The sequence below is a fragment of the Schistocerca nitens genome, chromosome 4, assembly GCF_023898315.1.
Source record: "Schistocerca nitens isolate TAMUIC-IGC-003100 chromosome 4, iqSchNite1.1, whole genome shotgun sequence".
In the NCBI taxonomy this organism is placed as follows: domain Eukaryota; kingdom Metazoa; phylum Arthropoda; class Insecta; order Orthoptera; family Acrididae; genus Schistocerca; species Schistocerca nitens.
The window spans coordinates 773,042,316-773,069,992 of record NC_064617.1 but is presented as its reverse complement, the minus strand read 5'-3'; the positions used below and the strand labels follow the sequence as shown (position 1 = coordinate 773,069,992).

General features: G+C 37.3%; 1 long non-coding RNA gene and 1 other non-coding gene across 4 annotated transcripts; both read right to left on the bottom strand.

Moving 5' to 3' along the window:
• Positions 1 to 27,302, bottom strand: LOC126251870 (uncharacterized). Of its 3 annotated transcripts, XR_007545797.1 has the most exons (5): positions 27,013 to 27,302; positions 26,394 to 26,476; positions 14,811 to 15,025; positions 12,513 to 12,627; positions 1 to 162 (listed from the first exon to the last, which is right to left on the bottom strand). It is a non-coding gene; the product is annotated as an uncharacterized LOC126251870 (long non-coding RNA). The 3 variants fall into 3 exon arrangements; XR_007545798.1 differs by lacking the exon at positions 12,513 to 12,627; XR_007545799.1 differs by lacking the exons at positions 26,394 to 26,476; positions 27,013 to 27,302 and adding an exon at positions 16,003 to 16,213.
• Positions 18,622 to 18,696, bottom strand: Trnas-uga (transfer RNA serine (anticodon UGA)). The gene has a single exon. It is a non-coding gene; the product is annotated as a tRNA-Ser (tRNA).
• Positions 27,303 to 27,677: the final 375 nt, after the last annotated feature.

Genomic DNA, 27,677 nt, shown 5'->3' with positions numbered 1-27,677 from the left:
TTATTTAAACAGCTAGTTGCAGCAGTTCATCAAACATTTCAATTTTTCTTCAAATCACTAATTAAGTTTTTCTTAATTGTGTAGATTACTTCCAGGCAATTAATTTTTTTTTTTTTCCGGAGAACTTGAAGCCCATCCATCCGTTTCTTATTCTTCATTTTGCTATGAAAATTCAGACAAAAATCCATTATGTATTTTCTGGGGAGTCGTAATTTTGCTCCGAACAAAGATAGAGCACTTTTGTAAGAATATTCCCTGAAACTATACAAACTTCCATGCATATGCTTCTCTGTAGGAGACATATTTCCTCATCATATTATATGCTTTCATTTCATTTGATTATCTTCCTGTATATCATTTACATGATGTAGGAATTGTCACAACAAAGTTATCATACTAGTACAAGTACTACAGACATAATAATGGAATATCACTTTCAAGGCATTTTTTAAAAGTACAAATTCAGACATATAAATTAAAATTTTTGGCAATAAATTTACACACAATCAAAGTACTCATCTACGTCATAGAAAGTTTTGCCTAAAAGGTAATTTTTAAGCTCAGTCTTAAATTTTACTTCATCTATTATTGCCTTCATGTACACTGGCAGAGCATTGTAGAGTTTTATTCCAAAATAACTTACATGCTTTTGGGTTTGTGTTGTCCTTACCCTTTCTACACACAAATTCTTATGAGTTCTAGTATTATAATTATGGCAGTCCTCATTTGTACATAGATTTTTCATATGTGCTCTTGTACACAGAATGCTTTTAAAAATATACAGTGATGGTATTGTGAGTATTTGCAGTTCTTTGAAAAGGGGCCTACAATGAGTTCTTGGAGAGTTATGTGTTATGATTCGTATAGCTCTTTTCTGAAATTTCAAGATATCTGTTACGCTTGATTTAGTTTTACCCCAGAACACTATGCCGTAAGACACAATGGACTGAAAGTAAGCAAAATATACTAGTCTAGTACAGTCTGTGCTGCATACTCTAGATAATATCCTCAATGCAAAACATGCCGAATTGAGCCTTTGGGATTACTTGAGATGGTCTTTCCAGCTTAAGTTTTGATCAATGTGCATGCCCAAAAACTTTGTGGATTGTACACTCTCTATCTTCTTATCCATTAGTTTTAACTGGAGGTCCATATCTTGAGTTGCTTTGCTATACTGTATATAATTTGTTTTACTTAGATTAAGTGTTAACTCATTAGCATTAAACCAATGTTGAATATATTTCAGGTCTATATCAGTTGTGGTGGTTAATGATTTTTTATCATCACTTATAATTATGCTAGTGTCATCTGCGAACAACATTATTTTGGTAGAAATATTAGGATTTTTTATGTCATTTATATAAAGCAAGAATAATAAGGGACCAAGAACACTGCCCTGTGAGACACCTATTTCCAATTTCTTTGCATCTGAGACCCACTTGATTTTCTGATTTTTATGTTCTGCGATGATTTCTACTACCTGAGTTCTATCTTGAAGGTAAGATTCAAACCACTGCTTTACAACTCCCCTTACACCTATTGCCTCCATCTTGTTTAACAGAATTTTGTGATTTACTGTATCAAAAGCTTTAGATAAATCTAAGTTAATTCCCGCTACACATTTTTTAGTGTCGAGACTCCTGACAATCTCTTTGGTATAGGCATGGATAGCTGATTCTGTGCTGTGGCCCAAGCGAAAGCCATGTTGATTGCAGTTTAGAAGTTTGTGAGCATCTAAGTAATTTATGAGTCTGGTTTTCATTAATTTCTCTAGAATTTTTGAAAATGATTGGGGAAGGTATATTGGTCTATAATTTTCTACCTTGTATGGATCTCCTTTTTTAAACAGAGGTCTAACCTTAGAGATTTTCAACCTCTCAGGAAACACACCTTCGCTGAAAGACAAATTGGCAATATGTACCAGGGGCTTTATAATTTGTTGGGCAACTTTTTTTATTATTGACACAGCCACTTCATCCACACCTGCAGACATTTTTGATTTTAGACTCTTTATTACCTTTAATATTTCATTATCATTTGTGGGAATTAACAACATACTACTGTCTACTTTTGGGACTGTTAATTTCTCATGTTTAGTAAAGTTTTTACTTAATGACACTGGTACACTTAAAAAGTAATTATTAATGTAATTTGCCAGAGTTTCATCTTTTAATTCAATATTTTCACTATTTTTGAGTACTATTTCCTGATCCTTGAGGCCCTTACCTGTTTCCCTTTTCACAATTTCACAAATAGTTTTTGATTTATTGCCTGATTTTCTTATTACTTTATCATTACTTAGTAATTTTGCTTTTGTAATTACTTTTCTATATATTTTTTTGTAATTTGTTACATATTCTTTAAACTTGGGGTCAGTCCAACTTTTCAGTCAGTCAAGAGTTAGCATGTATATGCCCATATGTGTTTGTTTTGACAAGTTTCTTAAGAAAACACGCTTCAAAATTCAACATAAACAGGGAAGAAAAAACATTATATGCAGTGTTTGTGCTAGTTTGTAACAGTACTTCTGCCCATGATTGGTTAGTCAGTGTATTTATGAAGTGACTGCAACTATTTGTGGAGAAGGTTCTTTTGTACATTTGGTATGAACTATTTTTGGTCACAGGGGCTATGGGAAATTTAAGGATAAGTGCATTGTGATCAGATATTCCTAGGTCAACATTTATTACATCTATATCTATGGCATCTATATTTGTGAAGATATTATCTATGAGACTTTTTGAAGAGTTTGTTATTCTTGTAGGGTTAGTTATATGCGGATACAAATTGAAGCTATGTAAAACATTCAGGAACTGATCTTTGGATGCACCTTCAGTCAATAAGTTGACATTAAAATCTCCACTTATAATTATTGTTGATTTTTTATAATGTAATATTTTGAGCAATGCCTCTAACTTATTTCTAAAAATTTCAGGATAACCACATGGTGATCTGTACACCGACATTATTATTAATTTACTCTTTTGCATATTCAACTGTATTGCTGCAGCCTCAAAATGTTTTTCTTCATTCAAGGATTCAGTTACCGTCATATTTTTAACCTTTACTCCAGGTTTTACATAAATGCAAACACCACCATGTCTTGTTTCCTTCCTGCAAAAATGGCTTACTAATTTGTATGGGGAAATGCAAATATTTTCTAGTTCATAACTCATGCACCAATGTTCTTGAATGCAAATACAATCTATACTAGCTTCACTGGCTGCAATCTCAAGTTCTAATATTTTATTTTTAATGCTTTGTATGTTAACGCGCATTATTTTTAAATTATTGAAATTAGATTGAGAGGAGTTTGTACTCATGTTTCCCAATGTTAACGGCTGTTCCTTGCTGAGGCTGGGTACCAAAAATCCTTAAGAATTACATGTTTCCTGCTCCTTGTATTTCTTACCCCTGGACGTGCCACCATACTTGTTGTATCTGTAGTTGTAGCTGCTGTTTCAGTGGATGCTGGAGGTGTTTCTGAAGCTGATGATTCAGTGGATGTTGGAGATGCTGCCAGTTTTGATGCTGAGTCTGGTTTTGTAAGTGATGTTCCAGTTGATACTGGAACTTTTGCTGAAACTGTATTTTCATTTAAATCTTGAACTACAGATGGCACTGACGTTACTGTGGACGTTGAAGCTGCGTATGAAGCTGATAAATGATGCTCCGATGGTGTTGATTTTTCTTCTGTTGATGATATCTGAGTGGCATTTTGTACCACTGTTTTTGCCTCTGTTCTTCTGTTTGATGGACTAGTCACAGATTCTGGACTTGATTTTGAACCTGCTGGGGAGGGTGGTACATCTGCTGCTGATGATAATGGTTCAGCTGTTTTTGATGATTTCGACACTACTGACAATTTGGCTGATGTGGCTGCTGTACTGGACGACACTTCAGATTTTTTTACTTCTTCTAACGTCACCTCTGTTGCTACCAATGATTGTGGGACATCAGCTCTTCCTATTTCCACTAATGTTGATACTTTAATAAGGCCGTTTTCAGACAGTGTAATAGTGTTTCTTCTACTTTAGAGTCTTTAATAGCATTCGATATTTCAGCATTCATGGCTTCTTTCCCTTTCCTGTTTCTGTGAAGTCCATGCTCTGTAAAATGCTCTCAGCAATCACTATTTATCCCAACATATGTAGCATTAGGATAACCTCGACATATCTTAGCGAAAAGTCTGTTGGCGGTAATAATCTCAGTTTTCCATGAGATCATAACTATGAGGGATACTGACAACAAAAAATTTCACTTCAGGCATTTTACAAATTACTTGCTTTAAAACTGTTGTAGCACGTCTAGTTTCATTGTGGTATACATCGTTGGCGCCTCCAATTATCACACGTGCTGCCATTCGTCATAGATTGATTACAGCTATTTAAAACTTCACATAGTGGCGCTCCTGGTTTGATTACGCCAGTTACCTTGAATCCTGTTTTCTTAGAACTCATAATTTTGGCTACACCTCTTCCATGGCTGTCTGCTAGAACAAGGATTTCATGTCTGTTTTCCAACGTGTGTTTTTTGTTTTGTTTACAAATAGCAGGCCGATTTGTTTTGCTTTGTGAGCGCAATTTAGCGTTGATTACAGAACTGTCCTTGTGGATGATGGTACAATTTGATTGTTCTTTCTCCTCTGTGCTATTTTCAAGCACACTAAACCTATTACTTAGTTTTAAAGTAAGTTCCGCTGTTTTTGTTTTTGGTTGTGTGCTGCTTATTTGGTATTTGAGAACTCTTGTAGGCTAGATTTCGAGGAATTTCTGACACTTATTACCAAGTTTTCAAGGGGTTTTTGCGTATTTTATAATATAATCGAGTTCTTTCCTAAGTTCGTTCTCTACATTCACTTGCAAACCTGCCCTGTGCATTTCACTGGCATTGTCCCGCCCTTTGCATTTTATACCGCAGTCGCACTTATTTAGAACTTCCGATCGTGAGAAACAATGGGCTTGGCACCACTTATGATTGAACGCGCAGATTCTTAATCCATTTAACACAATTTTATGGCATATGGTACACTTCACTGACGAAATACGATCACAAATTACCGAGCGATTTGAAACTACGTGTATACTCGCCACCATCTTTAAAACACTGCTTGGTAGCATTATAGATAAACAGTGGGAGTATACTAGTCAGAAGCTCCAGTTTACTCATCAGTTAACCAGAACCATTAATTTGCTACATTCCAATCAAATGAATGCCACTCTGTACACTTTGAATGGGCTCTGAATATTTGTTGACTCCTACAGTAGTACTAGATGTAATTAGAGGAAGCACACATAACCGGAACTGTGACTTACTTGCCAGTTAGCCAGACCTACTGATCAGCCCTATTGTTTGCTATTCAAAAGGAGTTGGCTACCTGATGACAATGGGTTTCACCCTCTTCTACCTCCTCCTCCTCCGCCAGAACTACCACCACAATAACAACAACACAATTATGAACAATATAGTCACCAAATGAAACAGTTATATTTAACATACTTTACATGCTGAAATGGTGTCATATAGAAAATTGCTTGCCCCAGGTTGCGAGTCATGAGGGATAATAGTAGGCCTATTCAGCATTTCTGGATAACTACTGCTGCTAATTGCAGATTCAGCACAGGCAGGTGCAGATGATGTAGCGAACCAACAACGTGAGCAACCATCTGTAAAATATTATTACTGCTATGGCTGTGAATATGTTTATTTGAGTGTTTGTATATTTAAACTGCAAAAGGTCAGTTGCTGAAAAGGTAGTGCAGTTTTCTAATGTGTCAATACACCACCTCATTTCACTCTATCGGTTGTTTGGACCCATAAAGGTCATCCAGTATTGCACACTTTGAAACTTTTTGTTGTAATGGTCAATTCAGACAGAGTGATTGTTGTACTGCAAACCTCCTGGTCTTTCAACCATGGCACTTATATCATTTTTGTTCTGTTTCTCCTGTAATTTTGACTTTTGATTTTGCATCAGTCCTTAATCCTAACTTTGGTCCATGTAATCATATCATCCAGCTTCTTGGAATACTCATTTTCTCGTTTCCAGAAGTTACAATACTTCCCCCCCCCCCCCCCCACCCCCCACCTGTCTCTCTCTCTCTCTCTCTCTCTCTCTCTCTCTCTCTGTGTGTGTGTGTGTGTGTGTGTGTAAGGGTGTAGGTGGGTGGGTGTGTAGATGGGTGGATGCGTGAGTGAGTGGGCGGGTGGGTGGGCAGGTGGATGGGTCCACACTCACGTCTGTACGTATTACTTGTGAAAGCTCAACAGTCAGTGCAATTTTACTGGGTGTTATATGTCTAAGTGCCACCCATAAATTGTTTGAAGATAAGTGATTTCCTTTTCTCATTTTTAGTTGTTGTTTCCATACTGGAATTTCCATTATTGTAATATAAACAATAACTGGTTTACTTCCACCCACAATCTTGTATTATTTTATAAAGGGCAACATTTCTGACTATAATGTCCAGACGCAAAATGTTATTATTTCTTTACGGAGGTGTCCAGCATTCTCCTTATTGATGATTTCCTACTTCTTCTGGGCTCAACACTCCACATGGTGAAGAGGTGTTGTCTTAGTATTTTTTGAATGTATGGAAAGGTTTTTTCAAAATACGTGGTTCGTGACCAGAGCCGTGCATCACTCCACATTTACCCGCCCCAAGCCCGACTGCAGTCAACTGCTCCAACCTGTTGCCTACACCATGGGTAGTTGAACTGAACTGTACCAGCAATGGAGTGCATGAGTCATGATGTGCCATCGAGGCCTGCCAACCAGTAAACAAGCAGTGCTGGGAAGGCAAGATTGACTCGCCACACACATGTGGAATTGCTTCCTAACTGTCTGCAGTCCTTTGAGAATAGTGAAGGTTTGATATGCTAGGAACAGGGTGTTCTTGATCCTTTACAAAAAAATTACATGTAATGTAAAATGATGGATGTAACACAAAAAGTAATGGAATTCACTGCAAATAATTTAATAGACTTAACACATTTATAATGATTTAGATTTCATCTGGATGACATCAAAAGGGCTGATGAAGCTTTTTCACAATGGGTAGGTCTAGTAGGTGGCATTTCAGTATTTTACACTTTTCTGTTAATCTAAAAATTTTCATTATGGAACTGAATGGCTCAGCCCTCCCTCAAAATTTATTAAGGAGGGCCTGCTTGCTTTGCATGTGACATAACTTTGAAATCAGGAACCACAGAAAGTAAAGACAGTTCAAATTACATCCACTATGAAGTTTATTTCTAGATTTATGTTTTATATATGTGAAGGAAGGAAAAGCCTTTTTGCACATACATGTGGATTAGACAGGTAATAAATTTGATACCACTTTATCTGACAACACTGGAAACTCTTTAAACTTAACCAAAAAGTTGTTGGTGTAAATGATTTATTTTCTGTAACTTAGTCACTGGAAGTTTTGAGTAGCTGCTCATTTCAATTTACATTCAATATGGATTTCAAACTCATTGTCTTTTCCAAGTGATAGTGAATCCAGTTGTTATTACTAGATAGAGCAAGGAAACAGTGTTTAAAATTTTTTCAAATCCCAATGTTCCTTAATTTTATTCTTGATATTCTCGTCTGAAGTAAGATGAATTTCTACTAGAAAATCATAGAGGGTATCGAAGCACTCAATTTCATTGGAATTTAGATAGATTTCCCAGACAGCAAGGCCTTTAATGAACTGTTCATATGGTCTTGCACATTACACAGGTTTTTGTTTGGTCCTTCAAGTAATGAATTTCAACTGCTGATTTTTTAACAAAATTTCTGTCAAATAAGCTACAGTTGAATGCCAGGCTTTACCTAGGGAAAGGGAGATAAAGTGTATTTGGGATTAAAAAGATAAATCTCATACAATATGAAAACAGTTCTGCTGTGATATATCCATCTTACATCCATGTTGGTAAACACAAACTTTTAAATACTTACATTAGTATTAAAAAACATTCGCTAGTTAGTAGCATGACCAATAATAAAATTACACTACTGACCATTAAAATTGCTACATCATGAAGATGACGTGCTACAGACGCAAAATTTAACCAACAGGAAGAAGATGCTGTGATACACAAATGATTAGCTCTTCAGAGCATTCACACAAGGTTGACGCCGGTGGTGACACCTACAATGTGCAGACATGAGGAAAGTTTCCAATCGATTTCTCATACAGAAATAGCAGTTGGCTGGCGTTGCCTGGTGAATCATTGTTGTGATGCCTCGTGTAAGGAGGAGAAATGTGTACCATCACGTTTCTGACTTTGATAAAGGTCAGATTGTAGCCTATCGCGATTGCAGTTTATCGTATCGCGACATTGCTGCTCGCGTTGGTCGAGATCCAATGACTGTTAGCAGAATATGGAATTGGTGGGTTCAAGAGGGTAATATGGAATGCCGTGCTGGATCCCAACGGCCTTGTATCACTAGCAGTTGAGATGACAGGCATCTTATCTGCATGGCTTTAATGGATCATGCAGCCACAGCTCGATCCCTGAGTCAACAGATGGGGACGTTTGCAAGACAACAACCATCTGCATGAACAGTTCGACTACATTTGCAGCAGCATGGACTATCAGCTCGGAGACCATGGCTGCAGTTACCCTTGACGCTGCATCAAAGACAGGAGCGCTTGCAATGGTGTACTCAATGACGAACCTAGGTGCACAAATGGCAAAACGCCATTTTTTCGTATGAATCCAGATTCTGTTTACAGCATCATGATGGTCGCATTCATGTTCGGTGATATCGCGGTGAATGCACATTGGAAGCGTATATTCGCCATCGCCATACTGGCGTATCACCTGGCGTGATGGTATGGGGTGCCATTGGTTACACGTCTCGGTCACCTCTTGTTCGCATTGACAGCACATTGAACAGTGGATGCTACATTTCAGATGTGTTACGACCTGTGGCTCTACCCTTCATTCAATCCCTGCGAAACCCTACATTTCAGCAGGATAATGCACGACCGCATGTTACAGGTCCTGTACGGGCCTTTCTGGATACAGAAAATGTTAGCCTGCTGCCCTGGCCAGCACATTCTCCAGATCTCTCACCAATTGAAAACGTCTGGTCAATGGTGGCTGAGCAACTGGCTCATCACAATATGCCAGTCACTACACTTGATGAACTGTGGTATCGTGTTGAAGCTGCATGAGCAGCTGTACCTGTACACACCATTCAAGCTCTGTTTGAATCAACGCCCAGGCGCATCAATGCCATTATTACGGCCAGAGGTGGTTGTTCTGGGTACTGATTTCTCAGGATCTATGCACCCAAATTGCGTGAAAATGTAATCATGTTAGTTCTAGTATAATATATTTGTCCAATGAATATCCATCTATCATCTACATTTCTTCTTGGTGTAGCAATTTTAATGGCCAGGTACCACTGTGGTGTGGACATTTTTATATGTAGAGGAAACCATCAAGAATGAGCTGTTTCATAGCCAACTCAAAATCCAGAGAAGAATGGGACTATTTGAATTAAGCTTTGGAGTAATGTAGCTGTTCAGAATGTATGAGAGTGCTTTGTTGATATTGAAATCTACCCCTCCCTCATTTGTTGATTGTCACTGACTTCATAATAAACCCTTTTAATAAGCTTTGAGAGGAGTAAGATTTACAATAAACTTTTTTTACAAATCTTCTTTTCTCATTGTTGGATCCAGTTCTTCATGTCTATGGGTTGAGTCTTGAAGCTGAAATGTTTGATATCATTGGTTCTCACGGTTGCAATTGATGTAACGAATTCTAAAGAATTGCCTGAATAATTACATTTATTCTCTCACATTTTTCTAAATCACACTGTCTTTACAATTTCCACTTCAAAACTGACAACTACATTATTATTTCCAGAAATAAAAATGCCTGATTGCATCAAAGGCTTGCCCACTACTAATCCATTATGTAGTATGGACAATATTCCAAAGTGTTTACAAATTTTCTTGACAAATGAATCTTCACCAATTTATATTATTATTTTATAAATGAATCCAGAAGTAAACATAATAAATATTGTCAGACTGCACAGTTATTAATAGCAATTTTAAGTGTGCCAGGTATTTCATAATTCAAATACTTCTAAAAAAGTAATTTTAACTGTACGTACAGAGCTAGTACATATCAGTTGTAACGTCGAAAATAAAGTAATTTCTTCTTATACATTTTAGGCTGAAATATACCACACTGTATACAAAATCAGAAGCAATTCTTTTAAAAAAGCAGTTGAGATAATGTTAACCAGTTTGAAAATTCGTGAATATCATTTTGGTGTTGTCTACTTTTGTTCAGGAAAAGTAATGCTAGAGGAGGGTGTCTCTTTACAATATCCCCCCCCCCCCCCACACACACACACACAGAAAATTAGAAAACAATATGTTTACAATATTTTGTGACAGACTATAAGGTTTGCCAAACAGTGTACAAAATGATGCCAAAAGATAGAATAAAAGTATATAGAAGTCTCTGATACATAACACATTACAAGAAACATAAGAAAAATATCTACTATGCAAGTCATAATTTGTACATATATCAGGACGTGGCATTCAGATTTTCAGATCTGTGGAACATTCTGTCACAAGACAATTGATACAAAGTCAAAACTACAACATTGCAACAGTAAACTATAGAAATAAATATTACTAGATTTACAAATTGCAAGGTAAGTCTTTCCGCTCCCGGGATTGGAATGACTCCTTACCCTCTCCCCTAAAACCCACATCCTTTCGTCTTTCCCTCTCCTTCCCTCTTTCCTGATGAGGCAACAGTTTGTTGCAAAAGCTTGAATTTTGTGTGTGTGTTTGTGTTGGTTTGTGTGTCTATCGACCTGCCAGCGCTTTCGTTCGGTAAGTCACATCATCTTTGTTTTATATATATATATATATATATATATATATATATATATATATATATATATATATGCCTTATGAATGAGCAAACATAGTGTATATTTTCTTCCAAATTAAGAGTAATTATGCATACATGTCCAAAGAACTTGTCTTCTATACTAAACATTAACAGTAATAGACATTTTACATACCTGGTTTGCTTACCAGTAGCTCCTATTATCTTTATACATACAATGGACATTTCCACACAATTCTTACCATACTGGATCTTGTCTCTAAATTGATTTATTGATTCATTTTCATCTACAGCTGCACAATGTGCAAGAGATATTTTGATTTTTATGATAATATTAACAGTTTTACATATAATATGCCTTTGTACATAATAACAAACCTTAATATATCAATTAATGATGTATACTTAAATAAATGTTGTTACACTGTATACAGAGAGATAAAATGCAAATGTTCTTCTGTGTGAGGTTAACATAGAAAAATTTAGTTTTGTAGGTATTCATTTCCTGTGTAAAAGCAGTGATCAACCACATACGAGTTCAATTTAGATTTGAAGTGACCAATGTTTTGTATGTGTTTCATGGTATCTGGTAAGGCATTGTATAGTTTGATACTAGGTTGGATAAGGCCGTTTTGAAATAACTTTGTGTTGGCGCTCTGAACATGTACATCCAATTTCCGTTTTATATCGTAGCTGTGTATTGTGTGATTTTGAGTGATGAGTGGTCTTTTTGTATGTAACTTTGCTTTAAATACATTATATTTTCAAGTATATATTTGCAAGGAAGTAGCAGGATCATCCTTTTTTGAAACAATGGTCTACATGATTTGCGATTATCTACCCCTTCCACTATTCTTATAATATTTTTTTTTTTTTAAATTTTGAATGTTTTGATTGCATCTCCAGAATTTCCCCAGAACATAATCTCATACCGGAGGTGAGAGTGTACAACTGCATAATATACCGTACACACTGAAGGGTGGTGTAGCTGGTAGAATTTTTAAATGTATATAACACGTTTTTTCAGATGAACAAGATGGCGCCGGTAGAATTGTGTGGTGATACGATGCTCCAAAATAATTTGAAATTAAGTTGTTCTTCGTGCATAAAGTGTAAAAAACGTGTAGTCAAAGTAATTCTATGCATAAAGTGAAACTTTTGGTTACATTAGAAGTGCGCAAACGAGTGTCTAAAATTTATAAAACACGATATTCAGTGGACATGCCTCGACTCTACTAGTGACGAAAATGCGCGACTAACATCCGCATTAAGTTCTAAGGACGAAATTATTTGTGTACTTCAAAGTGGCACTGATGCTCTGAAAGCAGAACTGATGTTACTAAAGCAAGAAAATATTACATTGAAACGTGAAAAGTGTTGTGCATGTGAAAAAACTTCAGTATTAGATGAACGTACTTCGGTAAATACGCGGAGTGATACAACTGACAAACAACGAAAAAATTCAGCCACCATTACGAAAGAAAAAGAACTGAAGAACCAAACAAATATAACAAGAGATAAAATATGGCCTTTTGATGATTGTAACTCAAGTGACGAAAACTTTGAGAAAACATTTTCCACCTAGACTCTACAGCAGTAAAATAACAAACACAGTAAAGTCGTCGTCTCACCTCGGAAGATGTTCTCCGTAGTTGAGAACAAAACGCCAGGGAGAAGAAGTTCTACAGATCGACCACGGCAATTTAGCCCGGAACTGTTTATGATGAAGATGCCGGCCGTGAAAGCCTACACGGGATGACAGTAAAGTGGATTACCCAGGTCATAAAAATTTCCAGTGTAAGGAAAAGGCTACTACACACAGAACTAAAATATAATCAAGATTTGGTTTCATTGCATATGTTAGACTCTATAAAACCATATTTAAAAGAGTTGTCAAGGCAGCAAAACAACTGGCAAATAACAGGCTAATTTTAAATCATAAAAATAAGACAAAGGCTGCGTGGTCTCTCATTAAATCTGAGTTAGGTGTTAAAGCCTGTAACCAAGAAATTTCAAAAGCTGACATTGAGGGAAATATTATTGTAAATCCAACTCAAATACCAGAGTACTTTAATGAATTCTTTATAAATGTAGCAAAGTCTGATGTAGATGTAACAGATTATCACAACTAAGTAAATCCCTTTGGCCTAGCCGAAAACTCAGAAAACTTTATAAAATTCTAAAAATGTTTCTGTGGAGGATGTAGAAAATGCAATTCTAACATTAAGAAACAAAAAATCTGCAGGTTGGGATGGAATACCCACCAAAGTTATTAAAGTGGTGCACAGTAGAATTGCACACCCACTAGCTCAGATAATAAATCAGTGTTTTGAAGAGGGCTGTTTCCCAGAGGTACTGAAATATGCTGAAGTCAACCACTCTTCAAGAAGGGATCAAGAGAGATCATGGGAAATAATCGTCTCATCTCGATTTCCCAGTTCTATCTAAAATATTTGAAAAACTTGCTGTTGCACAAATGCAAAACTTCATTGCAAAATATTCTGTTATGGTATCTAAATGACCAATTTGGTTTTCAGCAGGGTATAAACACCATTGATGCAGTAAACAGTTTCATTGAGGAAATAAGCACACCATAAGACAAGAGATATAAGGTGGCAGGAATTTTCTGCGACCTCACAAAGGCGTTTGATTCCGTAAACCATGCATTGCTTGTTTACAAACTTGAAAAGTATGGCATTAGTGGCAGTGCCCTTCAATGGCTTAAATGCTACTTATCCAACTGAAAGCAAAGAGTTAGCAATTCTTCAAACGGCACATATTATTTTTCTGATTGGAAAAAAAATATCTCAGGGTGTTCCACAAGGCTCCATATTAGGCCCAGTCCTATTACTCTTTTATGTTAATGACTTACCATTAAATATCAGCTCCCCCATCAGTTGTGTTTGCAGATGATACTTCTGTCTTAGTTAAAGACCTGCACTCAGAAAAAATTCCCAAATCTGTGATCAGTACCTTAGAAACTTGATTTCAGCTATATGGGTTGAACCGAAACATATCTAAGACTCATATGATGCAGTTCAGAACCAAACAGTCAAATTGTGAGCAGATTAAGATTATACACAAAAACCAAGGCATAGAAAAAGGTGACTCAGTCAAATTCTTAGGTTTCAATGTAGATAAAAATTTGAGCTGGCAGGCACACATTGAATACCTGGGAAACAAACTGAGCAGCTTTGCATTTGCAATGCAAATATTGTTAACTGCAACTGACATGGACATACAAAAAGTAGCATATACAAGCTACTTTGAATCCATTATTAGCTATGCTATTGTTTTTGGGGTAACTCGACAAACATAGTGAGGATACTAAAAATACAGAAAAAAATCATACGAAATATGTGCACTGCAAATCACAAAGATCGATGTCGACCATTATTTCGAAAACTTAAAATATTAGCTCTGCCACCCTTATAAATATATGAGATTATTATATTTTTGTACACCAGACATGAATTATTTGAGGGAAACCATTTTGTCCATTCACATGATAGCAGAAACAAAGAAAATTTTATGCTCCCTACCCAGCACCTCAGACTGTATGCCCACGGCCCTCAATACATGGGAATGAAAATTTGTAATAAATTAAAAGGGAAAAAGTTGATGCAGATGAATTTAGGTTCACTTAAAAGAAAGCTATATGAGGAACTGACATTGCAGTGTTATTACTCAGTGGATGAATTCATGCAGGACAAACTGGAAATTTGAGCTGGGTAGAATGTTTTATCCTTATAGTGTTGTTATTTATTATAGTGCTACTATTTATTAATGTAAAAATCATTGTAATTGTTTTATAAATTTTTGACATGTCTCCCATACGCAAACCAAATGTACGTCATGAGATGAATAAATCACAATTCACAAAACAGGAAGTACTTAATTTTTTGTTCATTTGCTCAATATGTGCTTACCATATCAAGTTGTTTTGTAGATGAAGTCCAAGAAATTTGGTACAGGCTGTTTTGGCAATTGTCTGTTCATATAGCTCTAGATTGGGTGATATCAGATTTTTTGTTTGTGCTGTGTGTATATCCATAGCTACAGTTTTTTCAGTGTTTATTATTAAGTCATTGTCATCAAAGTGGCTTCCTTTATGTTTTTTTAATAAGAGTTTCTTCTGAGTTTCCTGTAATTAGAACACACATATCATCAGAAAATTGAAATATTTTACTGCTGTCATTGCTTATGTTTAGCTTGTGTAGCAATTTGTCATGATTTATGGGTTCAAATGCCTTTGAAAAAATCTAACAATATGCCCATTGTAAGTTTTTTTGTTGTCTAATGCTATCAGTGCCTCTAACAGAAAGGAGTGCACTGCTGATTCGGTTGAACGGTTTGCTCTAAATCCATGATGAGATTCTGAGAGAATGCCATTATCCTCTAAGAAGTCTGTTAGCTCTTATTGAAAAGCCTTTCTAATATTTTCTGAGAAAACAGACGGAAGTGCCAGTGGTCTGTAGTTGGAAATATCGTTTTTGTTTCCTTTCTTGTATAATGGCTTTACTTTTGCTATTTTCAAACATGAAGGAAAAGTTTCTGTAGCAAAAGATAGGTTACGCAGGTAGGTTAAGGGCTCAGTAATCAAGTCCCCACACTTCTTTATAATGAAATCAGGTATATCACCTACACCTGCAGAGTGTTTCATTTTGAGACTTTTTATTGTAACCTGTACTTCTACATTTGTTGGGTACAGTAACATTGATCTGCTTGAGACTTTTTTCCTGTTTCTGTGTGCTATTTTCTATTAGAGCTCTGTTGTAGTGGTTTCTCTGTTACAATTATAAAGTAAATATTAAACATATTAGCTACTTTGTAGTGGTTAATAAAAAAAAAGAAAAAGAGAAGAAAAGGTTGAAAATATGGAAGAAATCGTGAATAAAAATGGTTTTTTCAAAATCGTTAATGACCGTGGAAAAAGGGAAAGAAAGAAAAAAATGCAGATCGGACTTCATTATTCGGAAAAGCTATAGTTGGGGTGGTCCTTGTGGCGTTTTTGAGCAAAAGTTAAACCAATTTCCACTACACAAATTTTTGAAAAAGAACAGAGAACAACAAAATGTAACTGACAGGGGGAAATGGCGTAGATGAGAGATCATCCTTTACCAGGTTATCTTCTTTCGGGCGGCGTCCCGGTCTTCAAAAATCTCCTTCATTTCAGCGTGAAAAATCTGCTCCGAAATCTTGCAATAGTCCAGGAATCACTAATTTATACCAATTAAAATCATCTTGATACTGTATGCAATTTAATTCACTTTGCTACTTCCATCCACCGAATTTCTTAATAACTTCCACAATGTCTACACATTACAATCAGATCAAGATTAGCCATTAAGTTTTTTTTACGTCAGCATCAGATCACGTCTGCCTTCAGCTTCGGCTAACAAGAGACAATTGAAAACGGATAGAAAAACAAAAAAGGTTACAATTTTGGTATTTTCTCTGCCGTCGAGCGCTCATACCGCTGCGACGGGATATTTTTTATCTGAGGGAACGAGTGTAGCGCGGCGAAATTCAGAGTCCCGCTACATCGCCCCCTCGACTGTCACGCTAAAACACTTAGCGTGGCAGGCTAGCAAACCTAAAAGTCAATACATGTATATTTTCATTGGAAAGGCCACGTGCATCCATAGGGGATAATCTTAACCAACACTTACTTTCTAAACCTATAAACTAAATATAATTACTACAGTTTGGATCCTTACACCATTAATATATATATTTACATGCAGTTTGTTTGAAAAAGCTGCTCGCCAGCGCAGTTAATGTTGTGTGCTCCCAGCGTTGGTTTCCCAATGCATCTCTGGCAGCACGTAGTCTTTGCGCACGCGCAGTAGCATCACTGAATTTCGCGTGCGGCAGTTTCAAAATCGCTGTGTTATGACAGTCTTGAACAGTATTCACTTTCACATAGTGTTCATTACAAGTTTTTATTCCAGCATAAATGGCGTGTTAAGTCCGGTGACACCATAAGATTGAGCGTGTGCGTGATCTGAAGCAATGTCTATGTCTTCTGTTACGACACAATACTCCAGGTCCTTGTGCGTTTTCATGACTATTGTTCCCGGGTCATATATGGTTGATGTAGTTTTTACCCTCCACATCGCCTACGACAGGTGCTGAGTTTATTGTCTCCAAAGCATCTGAAGGCCGGCCAGGAACAACGGCGTCGATGTTCGCAAAGGTAGGTGTTTCACTACATTGTTTACACTTGTCAACAAACGTTCATTTGCAGTGTGAAAATCCTCATTATCGCCGAAGTAAATTGCAGTTTATATCGATTTACAAACAGTTATTTGGTTTATGCACCATAAGTTTCACAAACAACACAAAATTCGTCATTTAGAACGTTCACTGTTTAACACAGTTTGCAACACCTTTTTGCCATATTTACATTTTAACAGTTCACTTTGTCCAAGCATGTTTACATCGTTAATTATGAAAGCTTACATTTCGTGGTCATGTTTCAAAATATGTTGACAATATGCAAAGTTTTAACACATATACAAATATATATAAATTTACAAGAATATACATGTGAAATATTTACACTAAAAAAAAATTATACTAAGTCCCATTGACTTTCTTTTATTGGGGTATTAATTTTTTTTATTCAGGTTTGGGTGTGCCAAGGGATATAAGACTTAATATTTAAAGCACGGGCTTTCCTTCATTTATTATTTCTTTCTTTCTTTTGATTCCATATCTTGGCTGGCTAGTGGTTAACCAGGCTTGTAATGTCATTAATATTCATGTCTTTTTATTCATACCTGAAAGTTTACTGTCACACATTATATTCTTACATTCCATAAACAAACAATACCCAGCTGCAGGAGGTGGTAGGATAATGGAGAAAGAAAGAAAGATAGACTGGAAGAAACTATTCACTACCTAAAAACTACCAAATCCTACAGCTACTACATAAAAAAAGAGAACATAATACATTATAACGTTTGCATCACCTTCAAGGGGTGTGTGAAAGGAGGTGCTTACAATTAACCAAATCATGGGTAAATGTAAGTGTCCTTACGTCAAGTCTGTGTAGTGTAACATCATGACAGATTCTCTGTTTGTGTTCTGACTGTTAATATGACTTAGTGTATTATACCTTAACAAATCCTTGCATGAGTGAATCGCATATCTGCTCAGTACTTCCTCAATATCTCCACTTCTTGTGGATACCGTCTATACAAATGGAAAATGTATCTCAGAGATTGTCTCTCTCATAATGTGTATTATATAATGACATATCAAATTTCCTCTCAAGAGTTCAACCATCAACTTTCTTCTACTTTAATGAAGGTTAAACATTATATATATATATATATATATATATATATATATATATATATATATATATATATATATATATATATATATATATATATATATATAATTTCTTTCTATAAAACATAAATAAAGAACGTAGTCTTATAATTGACAGTAAAATGTCTCTTTCTCAGTGTCCGTTGCTCGACGTTGGTTGCACGGGTGGCCACTGCTCCTTTTCACTTACCTCGCATTGCCTGAAAAGGTGGAGGTGTTGTACGAATCGCAAACGGCCTTAATAACTCTATCTTTTGCTTCCTCAGGGTTTTCTGTCTTGTGTAAAAAAAAATTTTTTCTATACAAATGTATTCACATGAGGGCTGTGTAAAAACTATATTTCAACTTAAGTTCCTTAAAATATCATTCTCCTGAAACTTCCTGGCAGATTAAAACTGTGTGCCCGACCGAGACTCGAACTCGGGACCTTTGCCTTTCACGGGCAAGTGCTCTACCAACTGAGCTACCGAAGCACGACTCATGCCCGGTCCTCACAGCTTTACTTCTGCCAGTATCTCGTCTCCTACCTTCCAAACTTTACAGAAGCTCTCCTGCGAACCATTCTCCTGTCTGAACACGAACTATAAATGGTTTCTTCCACACACTGGCTTAACAAAACTTAACGAAAGGTTACCAAGTTACACTTCTGAAATAAATTAAGGCTAATGTGTTTCCAAGCTACATTCTTATTACACTTCTTTCCACAGCTGTAATCATCATTACATTCACTCTGCTTTTCTTGCATTCGTTCATTTTCGAGGGCACTGTAAATAGATTCACCTTTAACGCCTTGTACTCACGTGTTTTAACTCATCACAAATGTTTTCTCTCAAACTGAATTTCTTATGTAATCTTAAAGATGTAGACTGTTTACTCACTTCCATATGTAGCACAATATTACCAAACATTCTCACTCACTCCTTATTCACATATTCATCAATATATATATATATATATATATATATATATATATATATATATATATATATATATATATATATATATATTGTTGTGGTCTTCAGTCCTGAGACTGGTTTGATGCAGCTCTCCATGCTACTCTATCCTGTGCAAGCTTCTTCATCTCCCAGTACCTACTGCAACCTACATCCTTCTGAATCTGCTTAGTGTATTCATCTCTTGGTCTCCCTCTACGATTTTTACCCTCCACGCTGCCCTCCAATGCTAAATTTGTGATCCCTTGATGCCTCAAAACATGTCCTACCAACCGATCCCTTCTTCTAGTCAAGTTGTGCCACAAACTTCTCTTCTCCCCAATCCTATTCAATACCTCCTCATTAGTTACGTGATCTACCCACCTTATCTTCAGCATTCTTCTGTAGCACCACATTTCGAAAGCTTCTATTCTCTTCTTGTCCAAACTAGTTATCGTCCATGTCTCACTTCCATACATGGCTACACTCCATACAAACACTTTCAGAAATGACTTCCTGACACCTAATATATATTAAACATATTCCTCATCAAACATTAATATATCACATACATGGGGCCATTTGGCACTTCCATTCTCATAAAGCTCCAATAATATTTTCCTCAAATAATCGCTTGTCTCCATCAACTACTTCACAGTAACTTACCTTCTTATATTAACCTAAATATTAACTCATTCATACTGATCATTCATTCTTACGTCCTCATTCATTCTGCTACATACCTATGTCATTACTGATCTCAATAGCTATTATCTCCTGTCATTAGAGTGCCTTGAAATAACTAACTAGTTTTTATTCACCTTATAATTTACAATTAATAACAAATGTAACCTGCGTGGATCTCATTCCTGTATGAATATCTTTTCTCATTCAGTAAGTGTACTCACCTGGGTTTACATTCTCTTCATAATTATGTATACAAGTGTAACTGCAGTATATAATTTCCATAAATTAACGTTTGTGTTCTTAGGCTGTATAACTTAATGTTCGTGTATTCAATACAAATATTTATGATCTCGTTTCCACAGCAACTTGCTCATGTTCAACTTAGTTATCATTATATTATGTTGTTTTAGTGCACAAAGGGTTTCTAATGTCTGTGGGGATGCAGCCCCCTCGGCTTGTGAGATAACGGGTATTCTAGGGAGTAACAACCTGGGTGAGGTATGCTTGCTATTCTGAAAGGACCTGAATATAATAGCTGCCATTTTCTGTTCAGTTGTTTTAACTTTGTAGACTTGGGATGTGAACGCAAAAGAACAAGGTCATCAACCTGATAGGTTCGTTAATTCCTGTTCTGCTGTCATTTTGTCATCGTACCTGAGGAAACAAACAGTCTCAGCCGTTGCGCTCTTACAACACCTAACGACCGAAGCACGAGCGCTTAGCTCGGTCGTCGACTGTTTTCCGTCGACTTCACTATGTTTACATTCCGGCCGGTTGGCGCCCACACGTCAGCTGATGGCGCGCCGCAATTGTTATTGCTACTTCGTGGCGGGGAGTGCATAACTGTACTGGGGAACGGGGGCGGATTCCGTGGAGGGTTATGATTTGTCATGCGTGAATTTTGTGTGTTCGACATATTCGGTCGGTGATTGTTGGGATTGTTATTGTTTTGGTGGTCATTATGTCTGTTATATGTCATGTTCCTGTCAAAGTAGCCCGGGTTGTACCGGTTATTCTCACGTCTCCTATTGTTGTTGTTGTACTGGCTGTAATTTTCATTTTGCTTGTAGTTACCATTTTGATATGGGTGATAATTATTGTTGTTATTATTATTATTCCACGAATTTCTGCGGTTGTTCCTACCGTCATACACGTTTCCATTTGAATATGTTTCGCGCGCAGGCATCGTATTGTGTCGCGGCGCGGACGGATGATTCCACCAACCACCGTCACTACGGTTCCTTTGGGGTGGGTGCTGTTTTTGGTTACTAATATGAGTAAAATTTCAATGGCGTGAATCGCCTCTGTAAACTACGTCCATTTGATCTAAGAAGTTTAAGAAAGTCTTAACGTCATTCTCCGGTACTCCTATTAATCTGTCTCGGTATGGAAAGGGTAAGTGGCTTTTTAAAGTGTCAATTATCGCTGGCAAGTCGGCTGGTTTGGACCAGTACAGTGTCTTGTCTAGGTACCTCTCAAAGTATTGTCTTAATGTCTCGTTTTTAGGGTCATAGGTCTCGGGGTTGCACACTTCTCTCCTTAGACTCTGTTGCTCATTCTCGGACCAGAATTCGTCCAAGAAGGCTTATTCAAACGTAAGGCACCGCCGTTTCATAGCGGCACCCCACATAGCTGCTCGTCCTCTCATGAGATTGGTGACGTATCTGATTTTATCGACTTCTGACCAACTACGTGGAAAAGCACCGTCAAATGATCTAATAAACACAATAGGGTGGACTTTGTGCTTGTCATCACTGGAAAATGTCTGGAAATACCCATGTCTTACAAACGTGTCATCGGCCATGCCGGTTGGCATAACTGTATTGATGTGATTTAGGTCACTTGCTACTCTAGGTGTGGTACCGTAATATAGCTCGTTTGGTGGAAAAGAAAGCGGCACATTGTAATTTTGATTGGAAATAGGTGATTCCACAATAGGTGTTCTGTCTGTGTCATTAGCCATGGTTTTAGCTGTTTTGTCGTTTCCTAGCTATGCGTTTGCACCAATCGCCAAACATGGCACAACATTATCTCGTAATTTTGTCACTTCATCTTCTATGTGTTTTGTCTCGTCTTTAACATGTGTCTTTGTTTTTGAAAGTATGTTCTGTGTAATTGTTTCAAGTTTTTTGTCCAGATAGTCGTCACACAATTTACATTCGTGTACAATTCTTTCGGCCATGTTGGTGTCGTTGTTTAGTGACGCGAGGTCCGCTCGTTCTTCTAATTTTTCTATCTTTTCTTTGAGGTGGGTTTGTTCGAGAACTACCATTGTGAGTTGTTGGGTAATATTTCCCACTTCAGTCAGCTTTTCTTGGGTGGAGCTAGCTGAAGTGTGGGCCTGAGCTAACTCTTCCACACGAGTGTTCACTTCCTGCTGCACATTAACTATTTGAGTTAACTGATTCTCACATCGGGTGATATTGTTTTTTGTTTCGTGTGTGAATGTAACCAAGGTTTCTTCCTGTTTAGTGACTCGATCGGACAGTGTCTCAAATCGCTGGCTGAGCTGTTGAGTGGTGTTATTTAATTCTGTCATTTGTTTTGTCGACCGTTCAAAATTTTCGGTCATAGTATGGTTTAATATGTCAATTTTCTGACTAACGTCTCGTTTCATGTCTGCAAATAACTCTAATAGTCGGTCCAGTTTGTCAGTTTCCTGTGTCCGATTTGTGTCACATTGCTGAATTTGTCTCATATTCGGTTCTGACATTGATGTTAACAATAGCGCTGACTGTCTAGTCTCGCGTCCATACCACATTTCGTCATTTAAAGTCGCCATCTGTGTATTATCACAAATGTTGCGAGTTTGAGGCAAAATCATTGCATTGATCTGTGAACTCGTCCATGGAGGAAACGCGGACTTTCTTGTTGGTTGAAAGATGAATCTACTTCACTTAACTCATCTGCCGAAACTATCTCTACCTTACCGCGTTCCATTGTAATAGGATGTATAATGTTGTTGTGGTCTTCAGTCCTGAGACTGGTTTGATGCAGCTCTCCATGCTACTCTATCCTGTGCAAGCTTCTTCATTTCCCAGTACCTACTGCAACCTACATCCTTCTGAATCTGCTTAGTGTATTCATCTCTTGGTCTCCCCCTACGATTTTTACCCTCCACGATGCCCTCCAATACTAAATTGGTGATCCCTTGATGCCTCAGAACATGTCCTACCAACCGATCCCTTCTTCTGGTCAAGTTGTGCCACAAACTTCTCTTCTCCCCAATCCTATTCAATACTTCCTCATTAGTTATGTGATCTACCCATCTAATCTTCAGCATTCTTCTGTAGCACCATATTTCGAAAGCTTCTATTCTCTTCTTGTCCAAACTATTTACCGTCCATGTTTCACTTCCATACATGGCTACACTCCATACAAATACTTTCAGAAACGACTTCCTGACACTTAAATCTATACTCGATGTTAACAAATTTCTCTTCTTCAGAAACGATTTCCTTGCCATTGCCAGTCTACATTTTATATCCTCTCTACTTCGACCATCATCAGTTATTTTGCTCCCCAAATAGCAAAACTCCTTTACTACTTTAAGTGTCTCATTTCCTAATCTAATTCCCTCAGCATCACCCGACTTAATCTGACTACATTCCATTATCCTCGTTTTGCTTTTGTTGATGTTCATCTTATATCCTCCTTTCAAGACACTGTCCATTCCGTTCAACTGCTCTTCCAAGTCCTTTGCTGTCTCTGACAGAATTACAATGTCATCGGCGAACCTCAAAGTTTTTATTTCTTCTCCATGGATTTTAATACCTACTCCGAATTTTCTTTCGTTTCCTTTACTGCTTGCTCAATATACAGATTGAATAACGTCGGGGAGAGGCTACAAACCTGTCTTACTCCCTTCCCAACCGCTGCTTCCCTTTCATGTCCCTCGACTCTTATAACTGCCATCTGGTTTCTGTACAAATTGTAAATAGCCTTTAGCTCCCTGTATTTTACCCCTGCCACCTTTAGAATTTGAAAGAGAGTATTCCAGTCAACATTGTCAAAAGCTTTCTCTAAGTCTACAAATGCTAGAAACGTAGGTTTGCCTTTCCTTAATCTTTCTTCTAAGATAAGTCGTAAGGTCAGTATTGCCTCACGTGTTCCAGTATTTCTACGGAATCCAAACTGTTCTTCCCCCGAGGCCGGCTTCTACTAGTTTTTCCATTCGTCTGTAAAGAATTCGTGTTAGTATTTTGCAGCTGTGGCTTATTAAACTGATTGTCCGGTAATTTTCACATCGGTCAACACCTGCTTTCTTTGGGATTGGAATTATTATATTCTTCTTGAAGTCTGAGGGTATTTCACCTGTTTCATACATCTTGCTCACCAGATGGTAGAGTTTTGTCAGGACTGGCTCTCCCAAGGCCGTCAGTAGTTCCAATGGAATGTTGTCTACTCCGGGGGCCTTGTTTCGACTCAGTTCTTTCAGTGCTCTGTCAAACTCTTCACGCAGTATCGTATCTTCCATTTCCATAATATTGTCCTCAAGTACATCGCCCTTGTATAGACCCTCTATATACTCCTTCCACCTTTCTGCTTTCCCTTCTTTGCTTAGAACTGGGTTTCCATCTGACCTCTTGATGTTCATACCAGTGGTTCTCTTATCTCCAAAGGTCTCTTTAATTTTCCTGTAGGCAGTATCTATCTTACCCCTAGTGAGATAAGCCTCTACATCCTTACATTTGTCCTCTAGCCATCCCTGCTTAGCCATTTTGCACTTCCTGTCGATCTCATTTTTGAGACGTTTGTATTCCTTTTTGCCTGCTTCATTTACTGCATTTTTATATTTTCTCCTTTCATCAAATAAATTCAATATCTCTTTTGTTTCCCAAGGATTTCTACTAGCCCTCGTCTTTTTACCTATTTGATCCTCTGCTGCCTTCACTACTTCATCCCACAAAGCTACCCATTCCTCTTCTACTGTATTTCTTTCCCCCATTCCTGTCAATTGTTCCCTTATGCTCTCCCTGAAACTCTGTACAACCTCTGGTTCTTTTAGTTTATCCAGGTCCCATCTCCTTAAATTCCCACCTTTTTGCAGTTTCTTCAGTTTTAATCTACAGTTCATAACCAATAGATTGTGGTCAGAGTCCACATCTGCCCCTGGAAATGTCTTACAATTTAAAACCTGGTTCTTAAATCTCTGTCTTACCATTATATAATCTATTTGATACCTTTTAGTATCTCCAGGGTTCTTCCATATATACAACCTTCTATCATGATTCTTAAACCAAGTGTTAGCTATGATTAAGTTGTGCTCTGTGCAAAATTCTACCAGGCGGCTTCCTCTTTCATTTCTTAGCCCCAATCCATATTCACCTACTACGTTTCCTTCTCTCCCTTTTCCTACACTCAAATTCCAGTCACCCATGACTATTAAATTTTCGTCACCCTTCACTATCTGAATAATTTCCTTTATTTCATCATACATTTCTTCAATTTCTTCGTCATCTGCAGAGCTAGTTGGCATATAAACTTGTACTACTGTAGTAGGTGTAAGCGTCGTGTCTATCTTGGCCACAATAATGCGTTCACTATGCTGTTTGTAGTAGCTTACCCGTACTCCTATTTTCCTATTCATTATTAAACCTACTCCTGCATTACCCCTATTTGACTTTGTGTTGATAACCCTGTAGTCACCTGACCAGAAGTCTTGTTCCTCCTGCCACCGAACTTCACTAATTCCCACTATATCTAACCTATCCATTTCCCTTTTTAAATTTTCTAACCTACCTGCCCGATTAAGGGATCTGACATTCCACGCTCCGATCGGTAGAACGCCAGTTTTCTTTCTCCTGATAACGACATCCTCTTGAGTAGTCCCCGCCCGGAGATCCGAATGGGGGACTATTTTACCTCCGGAATATTTTACCCAAGAGAACGCCATCATCATTTAATCATACAGTAAAGCTGCATGCCCTTGCTTTCAGCCGTTCGCAGTACCAGCACAGCAAGGCCGTTTTGGTTATTGTTACAAGGCCAGATCAGTCAATCATCCAGACTGTTGCCCCTGCAACTACTGAAAAGGCTGCTGCCCCTCTTCAGGAACCACACGTTTGTCTGGCCTCTCAACAGATACCCCTCCGTTGTGGTTGTACCTACGGTACGGCTATCTGTATCGCTGAGGCACGCAAGCCTCCCCACCAACGGCAAGGTCCATGGTTCTTGGGGGGGGGGGGGGGGGGGGGGGGGCGAGGCTGTATAATAGTAAGTCAAAAAGGGAATAATATAAGTCTGATTAATAAAGATTTGACTCAAATTTAGGTTGAATATTTTCTCGTCAATGTAAATGATTGCTCTATTGCAAACAATGGTTGAGAAAGATGCAGCAGGGCGGACAAAATTTTTCGTAACAAATGACTGTTTGGCGGTCAAATCCACGATCTTCACATGCTACAACAATACTATAATTATCACAAACTACAATAGAGATAGATAATTTTGGAAAAATCTAGAAGAAAGCTACAGGATGTGTGGAAAGGGAAAAATTGATTCTGCAGTTGGCTATTGAATGCTCGAATGAAACATAATTGTGTGACTCACCATTAAATTTTCTGTCCTCCAGCGGCTGGTCAAACACTTCCGCGTAAATCGTATTCGTCAAAATATGGATTTTCTTAATACATCTCCATCGGATAATCACCAAAAGGTATCAACATAACAGTTTTGCATCAATATATGCCATGAAAAGAAAACAGATTGAATTAGTTACAAAAATTCTTTACAATATTGTTGTATAATCATTTGCTTAGGTACAATAAAGTTGGTGTTTTAGTTACCCTTTAAACTTCAGGATTTTCGGTTATTCTCTGTTGGGAAAAAATACAAATTAAAGTTTCAAATTTGCTCAAAAACGACACATCCGAAAATTGCGTCCTATCGCGGGAGCCAGTTGTAGTGGTTAATAAAAAGAGAAGAAAAGGTTGAAAATATGGAAGAAATCGTGAATAAAAATGGTTTTTTCAAAATCGTTAATGACCGTGAAAAAAAAAAATGCAGATCGGACTTCGTTATTCGGAAAAGCTATAGTTGGGGTGGTCCTTGTGGCGTTTTTGAGCAAAAGTTAAACCAATTTCCACTACACAAATTTTTGAAAAAGAACAGAGAACAACAAAATGTAACTGACAGGGGGAAATGGCGTAGATGAGAGATCATCCTTTACCAGGTTATCTTCTTTCGGGCGGCGTCCCGGTCTTCAAAAATCTCCTTCATTTCAGCGTGAAAAATCTGCTCCGAAATCTTGCAATAGTCCAGGAATCACTAATTTATACCAATTAAAATCATCTTGATACTGTATGCAATTTAATTCACTTTGCTACTTCCATCCACCGAATTTCTTAATAACTTCCACAATGTCTACACATTACAATCAGATCAAGATTAGCCATTAAGTTTTTTTACGTCAGCATCAGATCACGTCTGCCTTCAGCTTCGGCTAACAAGAGACAATTGAAAACGGATAGAAAAACAAAAAAGGTTACAATTTTGGTATTTTCTCTGCCGTCGAGCGCTCATACCGCTGCGACGGGATATTTTTTATCTGAGGGAACGAGTGTAGCGCGGCGAAATTCAAAGTCCCGCTACAACTTCCTGTGGGTTATTAATGTTTTCCAAGCCAGTCTTTAATACTAAATTATTAACTCTGTTTTCGTAAGATTTGGTTTCTTTCTTTACAACTTGCCAGATTGCTTTGGTTCTGTTTGAAGCATCTTCTATGCATTTGTCATTGTCTCGTTTCTTTGCCTTGTTTATTATTTTATTTAAGATAGATTTATATTTTTTAAAGTAACTATCAAACTCTTGAGTTGTGATGTAGCTTCTTGCAAT